This window comes from Bufo bufo, chromosome 10 (genome assembly GCF_905171765.1).
Source record: "Bufo bufo chromosome 10, aBufBuf1.1, whole genome shotgun sequence".
NCBI classification, from domain to species: domain Eukaryota; kingdom Metazoa; phylum Chordata; class Amphibia; order Anura; family Bufonidae; genus Bufo; species Bufo bufo.
The window spans coordinates 120,961,535-120,973,354 of record NC_053398.1 but is presented as its reverse complement, the minus strand read 5'-3'; positions in this window follow the sequence as shown (position 1 = coordinate 120,973,354).

Sequence of the window (11,820 nt, the reverse complement as noted above, 5' to 3'; positions counted from 1 at the left end):
CAATAACAGCGTTGGTCAGGGCACGGGGACACATGCTGGTGTAAGGCGGGGATGACACACCGAAAATAAGGGACTAACGAGGGACGGCTGCCGCCATCAGGCAGCGGAAAGCCTCAGTGTCCACAAGCCTAAATGGCAACATTTCCAGGGCCAGCAATTTTTAAAAGTGCGCATTTAGTGCTATGGCCTGTGGGTGAGTGGCTGGGTATTTGCGCCTCCGTTCAAAGGCCTGGGGTATGGACATCTGTACGCTGCGCTGGGACACAGAAGTGGATGTGCTAGCTGATGCTGCTTGCGAAGGTCCAGGTGCAGGATGGGAGCCGGTGTCTTGGACAGGGGATTGCCCAGCACGTAACACAAGGGAAGAGGAGGCAGTGGTGTGACCCGCAGACACTGATTGTGGACCCAGGGTTTTGGCCCACCTATTAGGGTGCTTTGATGCCATATGTCGGATCATGCTGGTGGTGGTGAGGTTGCTAGTGTTCACACCCCTGCTCATTTTGGTACGGCACAGGTTGCAAATGACAATTCTTTTATTGTCCACACTTTCCTCAAAAAAACGCCCGACTGCGGAACACCCACCCCTTGGCTTGACACCTTCCTAGGTTGGGTCAGTGATTTAATCGTCCACCACCTCCTCTTCCACTTCCTCACTCTGGTCATCCTCCTGACTTGTTGACCTAACAAGAACCTCACTTATTGACAACTGTGTCTCATCCTCATCATCAACCTTTTGAAACACTAATTGCCGTTGTCTTATTGGCAACTGTGTCTCATCATCATCATCCACCTTGTGAAACACTAATTGCCATTCCCCACCGTCATCTTCTTCTGACTGTGGATGCTCAAGAGTTTGGGAATCAGTGCACAAGATCTCCTCATGTCCCTCTTTAAGCGGGCTTGGCGAGAGGCACAAATTAAGGAATGGCGATGAAAAGAGCTCCTCGGAATATCCGAGTGTGGGATCACTTGTTTGCCAAGACTCTCCATGGTGGAAGGAAGGAGGATCAGGGTGAGGATTCTGTTGACCAGACTCTTGGCTACTGAGACTGGACTTTGTGGAAGACAGGGTGGTGCTTAACCGACTGGAAGCATTATCTGCTGCAATTCAAACGACCACCTGGTCGCACTGGTGTGATTTGGAGAGTGGTGTCCTGCGCCGCCCTGCAAACTGGGACACTAGGTATTGTGGATGAGTGTGTTTCTTGTGCTCTTGCAGCAGGCACAGTTTGACCGTGCCCAGGGCCACGGCTTCTGCGTGCACCATCAGCAGCACGGCCACTTCCCCGTCCCTTACTGCTCGCCTTGAGCATATTAAATGGTATATATGCTTGCAAGTATGTCACACGTACAGTAGTGTAGGTTTTGTAAGTGTATGCGCAAATTAATTACACTGAATGTCACTGATATTTAGGATGCACAAACGTTATACAGGAGATGTAGAGCAGGTAATGTCGCTGTCACCAGCGGCTAACGTTATAAAGGAGATGTAGCGCAGGCAATGTAGCTCCTTCTGCTCCAGCTCTCCCTGACTAAGGGCTTGTTCACACGACCGTATGGCTTTTTTAGTGCATTGCGGGCTGTTTTTAACTGATCCATTTTTTCCGTTTTTGTTTCAGTAGTGTTTCCGGTTCTGTTCCGTTTTTCCGTTCTGTTTTTCCATATGGGATATACAGTATACAGTAATTACATAGAAAAAATTGGGCTGGGCATAAAATTTTCAATAGATGGTTCCGCAAAAACGGAACGGATACGGAAGACATACGGAGTACATTCTGTATGTGTTCCATTTTTTTTGCTGACCCATTGACTTGAATGGAGCCACGGAACGTGATTTGTGGCCAATAATAGGACATGTTCTATCTTTCAACGAAATGGAAACACGGAAATATGGAAACGGAATGCATACTGAGTACATTCAGGTTTTTTTGCGGAACCATTATATACAGATTGTATACAGATCGTATACGGAACGCAAAAAACGTTTGTGTGATAGAGCCCTAAGACTGAGCCGAACCACACGTCATCGGGTGCTATATAGCACCCGATGACGCGTTCCGGACAGCCAATCACTGTGATGCCAGTAACCAACATGGCTACGGCATTACAGTGAGTGCCAGAACGTCCCAGCGCGTTTATTGGCTGCGTAGCAGCCAACAAACGTGCAAGGAGGAGACTCGAGCATCGCGCTCCAGCACACGCGATGCTCGAGTCAAAATGGAGTTTGGCCGAACATGCTCGCCCAACACTAGTCTTTATTAAAAATGTGCAACAGTTTTTCACGGTTTGCAACCAGACCTTCAATATCTCCTCCACTCTTATCCTCCTAGCAGTCAGGATTCCTATCTCCTTCTCCTCCCCTTCACTCTGTTTTTCTCCTATACCCCCCCTTTCTAAACTAGAGTCCTAGGTTTTACTAGGGAGACTCTACATCTGGATGTAGCTGCTAGACTGTCATTTACTATTTGTAGAGCTGTCACTGCTCTGTTTGTCAACATCTCCGACTGAGATATATATATATATATATATGTAGCCACTACTCTGTCCACTATTGTACTACATTTCATCTGTTGTCGATGTTCCCACTGTAAAATATATTTTCACTCTGTGAGATGCATGATGTCTATATCCTTGAATACTACGGTTTATGGTTTGTTTTCTTTCTTTTTTAAAAATTCAATAAAAAGAATTTTAAAAGAAAAAACTGAGCAGTTTTTTCATCTACAGCTTTCCCTTTAAAGGGGTTGCCCCATCTTTTGATGTCTGCTTAATTGTGTAGTTTTTGACACAAGTATCAACTTACACAATATAAGTCATTACCGATTCATCCTCCCTTCTTATATATTTGACATTCTTTTTTAACATTGTTTACAGCCGGTTGTTATTGGTTACGGCCACCCCAGCGACATCGAAGCATTGGCCGCGCTTGCGCGCTATCCTCTTCTTTTTTTTCTACGCAGCCCGACCTGACTTTCGGGCTTGCACATTTTTCGCGCATGCGCGTTGGATTCCTGTCGTCCGTCCTGAACCTGCTGTCAGTCATAAGAAATCTAAACGCCCCCTGACTGAGCAGTTTAGCGAACATGAGAGAGCAGCCACGGCATGGAAAAGAGAAGGTGGGATAACCCCTTTAAGTGCATTTCCAGACTGAATCCATCAAGAAGCTGATCTGACAACTTGATCTGTAGCCTTTATCCATGAACTCCTAACAGCTCATAAACACTCATTTAAGTTAAGCTCTTATCAAACTGATAAAAGATCAGCTAAAATAAGAGTTTATGAGCTGTCAGGAGATAAGGGCTAGTGATAAGCGGCATAGGCAATATTCATTTTTGCAATATTTTCGCATAATATTCGCAATAAATTTGCGAATTTGTGATCTCCAGTCATTATTTTCGCTATTGCATAAATTGGCACTAATGATGCGCATATTTTTTGCGTAATACGTGCAAGTTCACATTTTATCAGGTCTGAGTAGATATTACTGATTGGTGCATTAAGTATTGTTGTGACATCACAGCACTATGTCTGTAGCATGTATGTATGTATGGACAGCAGAGAAACAGTAATTCCTATCACACTACCTAACACCCTGCACTGGAACCTATCAGCTCCACTATACTGTATCAGGATATAACCTGCACTGACTATCCCCCACTAACTATCTGTATTATATATAGGAGCTAACTAACTAACTAATGTAATTGGATAAGGAATAGGATCCAGATGAAAGCACAGAGCACAGCAATGTCACTTCTCTCTCTCAGAACTGCATAAAAACAGCAGAAAATGGCTGCTGGGGAGGTTCTTATATAGTAAGGGGTAGGCAACTTTCCTATTGGTTGCTAGGGATGTTGCTAAGCTCTGACAAAGACATTGCAGCCTTCTCATTGGCCCACAAGCAAGAAGGGAGGTTACTGATTAAAAAAAAAACAATCTAGAATATTCACGAATACGAATATATAGCACTATATTCTACATGTTCATGAATTCTCGAAGTGACAATATTTGCGATAAAAATTTGCGATTAGAATATTCGCGATCAACACTAATAAGGGCTATAGAGTGAGTTGTTAGAGCAGCTCCCTGATGGATTCAGTATAAGAAAGAAAACCTGCTAATCTGCATAAATGCTTCAAATAAAAGCTGTAGAAGAAAAACTGTTGAACATTTTTAATAAAGGCTAATTGGAAAAAAAAAAAATTGCCAACAATGAGTGAAATGCAATAATCATTTTAAAAAAAATACCCCCAAAAGTGTCCATAGCTTTAAAGCAAACATGTCAACATAAAAATGCGGCGCCATCTGCAAGTATCATGTTACAGAGCAGGAAAATGGCTGAATTTGTGAGTTATCCCCTCCCTTGGGATCCTCAGCTGTGTCGTGTGACCAGCACTTTGACTTTCCAAATAACACAGCATCTTATGTGCGGACAGGAAGTCAGTTTCTCTATTCATTCCAATGAGTAATGTCCACACATATGAGTCAGAGTGACAGCTGAGAACCAGAAGAGAGTGGATAACTCACAACTACAACCACCGGTAAGAGGATCACCTTCACTACAATTTACATCAGCTATCTTTCTAATGGGCCAGAGAATAAACATTTTTAAGAAGTGCTTCTTTAAAAATATTTCAAAACATATTCTTAAAAAGAGGGCTAAAAATACGCTCTCAGTGTAATATACATTGGTATGCAGTGTGCACACCCTATAATATTCTAGGGAAGAAAAGAATTTGAAGAATGTATAAGGGTCTGTTCACAGAAACGAGGACACAGTGCTAGCTTCGTCCCATGACAACCCCCAATGACTCCGGAAGATCACCTCTGACATATAATGGGGTCCCTCTGGTTCCATTTGGGACAGAAAAAGCAGTGCTATTCTCTCTCAAATCTGACAGAATCTGTGATGGAGGCTCCAACACAGAGGTGAACACGGTCTCAAGCTGGCCATACAGACAAATTTTGTCCAAGCTGGCCAATTTCAGCAAGTCTGGCCAACCATGTGTATAGGGGTCTCTCAGCTCTACCCCAATGTTGGACATTAGGGGAAATAAAGATGAGATAGGTGGATTTGAACATGCCCAATTATTTTGTTTCTACCCTCTCACTGTTCATGACATATGCATGCCCAGCTGAACGTTCAGATGTTATGGACGAATCGGAAGAGACATCTGTTATCTGAAGTATCTTTTGACCATGAGCTAACCAAAGCCAGCTGTACACATGAGATAAAATGCTGGCCAACATCCATCCCTCCCGATGCTCCCTATACACATGTATTCTTATCTCAGCCGAATATGCATGTTTTATGCATGGAGAGAGGGGAAAAAAGATGTAGCCAGACACAGCTTATTTCCCCCATGGCAAGAGGACTTCAGAAAGCCCGACCCTTCTGTCCTCATCTGCTGTTGGTGGGTCATACAAATTAGATGGTTGGCCAATCCCAACATTTAAAGAGGTTGCCTCACCTCAGACATTGGTGGCATATAACTGGCACATGCCACCAATGTCAGATAGGTGCAGGTCCTGCCTCTAATTCTAGAATGGAGCCCCCAAAGAGAACGAGAACACACCGCACCAGCATCATTTATTTCTTTGGGAGTTCCTAAAATAGCCAAGCACTGGCTTGTCTATTTCCAGCAGTCCTATAGAAATGAACGGAGCAGTGGCCGCGCTTGCTCAGCGCGTTCTCCATTCAAATTTATGAGACTCTGCTTACTCGGCTATTTTTGGAGCTCCCGTAGAAGTGAATGGAGAGCTTGGTGTACTCTTGCTTACTTTGAGGGCCCCATTCTAGAGATAGGTGCAGGTCCTATAGGTGGGACCTGCACCTATTTGACATTGGTAGCATACCCTAGCAATATGCCACCAATGTGTGAGGTGACACAACACCTTTAAGTCAACCATAGAGAGAACTAGCGAGTAGGGGAGCTCTGTCCACAGTATAAGGATTTTGCCTCCATTGCAGTTTACATACAATAGGCCCTACAGTAAATTAAAAATAGTACAAATCTTCTGTCTTTTTGAACAAAAAAAAAACGCTTTCTAAGAAAAGCCTGAAAGCTGAGTGATCATTAGCATTTTAGGTCTTTGAAGGCAAGTAATTAAACTTCACAAGGGTGACACATCTTCTTGAAATAATGCATGACAATGGGAATTGTGATTTTTGAAATTGTGTGTGAACGCTTTGAAAATTAGCCAAGAAACTCAAAGTGCATTGCCTTCTATGAAGAGGAGCTAAAAAGAGCTCAGTGTAAGCCCTTGTGTTCAATTTTCTGCCCTGATAACTTACAAAGACTGCTAACCATGTGTGGATGGGGTAGCGGAAACTTAAGTCATTTTGTCTCATTATTTTGGCTGAATTAAAGGCATATCAATGAGGGCAGAAAGTCCAAGTTATGTCTCATAATGTACATTTTATATACTTCATGTCTTTATGAAGTCTTTTAAAGGGAATATGTCATTTTTTTTAAACTTTTGGTGATTTTTGTTTTATCTTTCTGTCATGATCTACTGTATATTAAAAAAAAAACATAAAATCATGCAGTTTTCATACTGGCCACTAGGCCTAAATATATGTTGAGACTTCTTGGTTAGTACATATCACTTTTCAGCAGTCATCTCATTATCATCATAGGCAGAATTACTATGACACATATCAGCTTTGCATAGGTAACACAGGATCCCTCATTCACAATAGGTGATATCACAGCTTATCAGCTCCCTCCTGTACTTTGCGCAGGTCACAGAGAATACTAAGAAAACTCTCCCATAGAAGTCAATGGGCTCAGCTCTTGTCCATTGTGTTTTTGGCCCATGTGGCTGCTTTAAAAAAAATAGTAAGTCTTGACATATTCTAGACCTAGTGGTCACTGTGAAAATTGCATGATTTTTTGATTTTGTAAATACAGATAGGGGCATGAATTTTATTTTTTTTAAATTTCAAAATAAAAGCATGTTTAACATAAAAATTTGATGAGTTTGAGGAAACCTTCATTATAATCAACCATTTACAGCATAACTGAATACTAGGCGGGAACTTTTTCTCTAAATAGGTCAGCAACTTCTGACTCGTGGACATGGTCCATAGAAGAAAGCCATGTAGTGATAGTTTAAGCCTTGAATTCAGAGGGTGAGGGGTTTAAAAACAAAAGTATACTTTGTTTCAGAAACAACTACACTCTTGTCCATAGGCTGTCTCTGGTATTGCAACTTGGACACATTCAAACATGATTTCATGAAGTGTAATACCAGACACAGCCATGGACATGTGTGATGTCAATGTCCGACTGAAGTTCCTTGTGCTCATTAGAGAAATTTATTTTGGAAGGTCCGCCCTCCATCTGTACTGAATATGTCCATGTCCTCTTGTAAGGGCATTGTAATCTTTGTTGCTATGGTTGTACACGAAGTCTAACAGTTTATTTGTGAGGCAAGAGATTGGCCAAAGTCTCCTCCAAATTGGCATCCCTTCTTCTGGACCCTTGGGACTTACTATTGTGTCTGGACCAGGCCCACCAGAGGATATAGAAGGTCACTTTGACCCTAATTGGTGGTGTTTATGTCTTCGCCTAAAACAAAGTTTCTTGTAACCCTAAGTGAAGGTCACATATGCTGCGGTATCTTTGGAAAATAGACCCGTCAATCAAAAAAGCTCCTTCCTGAATGTGGCCTCCTGGGTGTATATGGTTCTGACAGCTGTGGTGAGTTAGTGGTTAAAGTATTTCATTCAACCAATTTACCTACAGAAAACTTATCTCTCAACCTAGCTTATTCATCTCTGTACACACAAAAAAATGGTTGTGATACTTAAAAAAGGGATTGTGCTAAGATTTAAGCGTATCTCTTATGTACAGCATAGGGGATAAGTGTCTGATGGTTTGACTGCTGAGATCCCCACTAAACAAGGTACTGTTATCCCATCCTGTATGAATGGGGTGGCCAAGTATGAGTGCTGCAGGTCCTTTCAACTCTATGGTATTGTGGAGATAGCTAAACGCTAAATGCAAATACAATATTCATCATAAGTAAAAATTAAAGTCATATTGTTTCCTCAGGGGATGACTTATGAAACCATGTGATGGTCAAATGAGCACTAAAGGTGTTGCAGTGAACACCTGACGAGCTGGAGCAGAGGAGTGGTAGTAGCCTTGATGAGATGATGTTGAGTCTGTCAGAATGTACTCCCTCGGGCTATCTTGCTCCCTGAGGTTCGCAGTAGTGAATAAGTGATGTGAAGGAACCAGAGAGAGATTATAGAACAAAGAACATCTTTCTTAACTGAGTGCAAGAACGTCCAGCAGCAGTTCATACAAAATGCAATTTCCGCTCCCAGGTAATGTGGTATGGTGGTTGGCAATATGGCAGAAGATGACACTCAGAAGTTTGCTAGCTGTACTCTGGCACCTGCTGCTGTAGGTGTCTACCGTGCAATGCCGACTTCTAGCTATGCCTATGCTGAACTGCAGTGGTGGTGTCTTAACGCGTTTCCCCTAACCTTGCAGAGCAGTCTGTAAAGCTTGATTGCTTGATTACTCTGCTGTCTATAATATGTCATGATTTACAAGATTTCTGTAGCTTTGGGCCCTGCAGGCTCCCTGGATTAGTGGTGCTCATAGATTAGCTGACTCTGGGGTTCTCATGGCCCAAAGGAGTAGCAGCTGGATTACATGCTTCCTTCACTCCTCAGCCTCATCTCTACTTTCCTCTAACTAGCTCTGCTCCTCCCTTGGCAGAAGGTCAGACCAGCCCACTCCTACCAAGAGGGGAGGAATGGGATGGTAAGTCACCTTCCTGTTGCCAACTACTGCCAACTGCACACCATCTGCTGGTGTAAAAAGTGTATAGCATGAAGTGTGAAATTACAAGAATTTTGCTAAAGTATTACATAACAAACCATTGCAGTTTCCCCCAGGCCTGGTCTGGGGTACTGCTGAATTGTTATGTTGAAATGATCAAAGAGTGTTCCACTGTAGTTATATTTTCTGTGGGGGAATCTAGCAGCAAGTTTTCAAAATTCCTGCAGCATGACCACAGGAGATATGAGGTATTACACTATACTTATTTAAATCAATGGGATGCACAATGTCAATCAGCTGCTTCTAAGGCTACCAGGATATTGTCATGCATTAATTGAGGCATGGACTGGCAGGACAGATATGTAATATTACCACTTTACAAAGCGTTGGTGCGGCCTCATCTGAAATATGCAGTTCAGCACTAGTCCACAGAAAGGATGCCCGGGAGCTGGAAAAAGTACAAAGGAGAGCGACTAAACTGATAAGGGGTCTTAGCTATGAAGAAAGATTGAAAGAATTACATTTATTTGGTCTTGAGAAGAGACATCTAAGGGAGGACATGATTAACCTATTCAAATATATAAATGGGCCATACAAAATTATGGTGAAAAACTGTTCCATGCAAAATAACCTCAAGAGACAAGGGGCACTACCTCCAACTGGAGAAAAAAAATTCAGTCTCCAGAAGCGTCAAAGTTTATTTACTGTAAGAACTGTGAATCTGTGGAATAGACTTCCTCAGGACGTGGTCACAGCAGGAACAGTGGACAGTTTTAAAAAGGGTTTAGACAAATTCTTAAAAGTACACAACATTAATGCTTATGAAAGTTTAACTTCATTCTGGGATTCACGTTCCCACCTATCACTTGGTTGAACTTGATGGACTATGTAACTATGTCAACACATTGTAGAGAAGAACACAATTTCCCCAGTGATAGATGAAGAAACTATACTATCAGAACCCAACAACATATACAGGTATTGTTCAAAAGGTGAAACACACCCCTTTAACTTTATAAGGGTCCTGAATGGAGGTCTCCTATCTATTTACTTATAATTCCCCAATAGGGTTGCTGATTATTATTTTTCTTAGCAGACAATGTTTTCCCTACTTCCTTCTCTACTTGTGACGTGTGCGTGGATGCACCACATGACAATCCACATACCATAGGAGCTAGTAGTAGTCTCCATTCATAAAAAAAAAAGTGGGAGACAGCTGTACAGAAAACATCTTAGAATAAAATATGGTATGAATATAATTGCTAAAAAAGCATATTATATAAAAACCCTTAGGCTATAAATACAGCATACTTTCATTTACCACTGCGTGTGCTCAGAATTTATCAGCTAACCATGATTCACAAAAAACTCTGTCCCTCCTTTCAAGTATAAGAGTTAACTGCATCCTCATAAGACCAGGGCAATAAAGAAGTGACTGGTATAATAAGTGGGATAATGCCCCCCTACTGTAAACATATCTGAACAGAAGACATAGACAGGTCATGCGTGGCGTGTAATATTCTTTCAAATTTTTTGGGGGGTTAAGTTATTCCCTATAATACATACCTCAGATGCTGCAGAGCCTAATCTAGAATAGTAAGGGCCCATTTGCTTGGGGTAGTACACAGGGAAGTGATCGGGAATGAACTATGATTGGCGGTACATTTACACCGGCCAATTGTTGGGAATGAGGTGTTTGTACGAACATTTGTTCCGATAATTGGCCGATACTTGGCCCGTTGTAAAGATGAAGATTTCTGTCTAAGATTGATTGATATGTAAAGTCCTCTTCCTTTTCATAAAGAAGGTCTGTAGCCCCTTGAGATGTGTGCAATGATGTTGTACAGCAGTTGTGAAATACACACTGGAACTGTAGAAAAATTTCATCTTAAAGGGAACCTGTCACCAGTTTTATGGTGTCCTAACTAAGGGCAACATAAATAAGTGACTGATTCTCTTAGCAAAATGCTGGGTCACTTTTTTTTTAATTGACCCAGTCAATCTGCCAACATCTTGTATTGAAAAGCTCCAGCTGATAATGATGAGTCCTGAATAATTCATGAGCTCCTGACTCTGAATGACAGTTTGTTTCCATATGAATCAGCAGCAGGTGGGCAGGGGAGTGGCTATAGCTGTGAATTAAATATACGCTGGACTCAATGACATCACGCTGGACTCCAATCAGCTCATTACCATGCGGCATCTTTGTGTGTATATTATGAGGTAACCATCTGTCACACCAGTAAGTGAATACATCTAAGGCACTTTTTAGTAGTTAATGATTGTATATAATTAGTTAGATTATAATCAAATATCCACATGACAGGTTCCCTTTAAAGGGAGAAGGAACACTAGACGTCAGTCAATCAATGGTTGCACAGGAGAAGTAACTTCTTGGAAATTCCTCGTATCAACAGGTTCTGACATCAGAATTTAGAATATAATGTTTATACTAGGATTTCCATAGATGTGTATTATAAATATGTCATTATAAGATTATAAAATATTACAGCACTGAAGTAATAGAAAATATGATTTTAATAGATTGAAACAAGACAATTCGATCAATCATCTGAAACCAAACAGAACTTTGTATGAGAAGTAACAGAGAATGAGACAAGTAGTTGCAGATAGTTTTAGGTTCTTAAATTCGGCCGCTCTTGAAATTTGATATCTTCGTGAAATAAGTCTTATGTTTTAAGATCATCTGTTATTAGATAGACAGGTCTGTGCTGTAATGTCAGCGACTTGGTCCCTGCTCTGCTTGTCTGTACAGGAGGTTTTCTTTTAGGTTTCTCCACAACATTTCTTTGGTCACAATCCATTGTCCATTAGTTACAATATTTTTATGCATGGACTGGTTTGGGTTCTTCTTTTTTCCCTTGCCACAGTGGATCAATCATTCCTAAGCCTGGACAGTTATGATCACTTAGAAGATAACAGAAGATGACCTTTCGCTTGGGCTACAAAGCAACATTGCAATGCTACAGTACATCTCAACATAACGAAAGTGAATGTG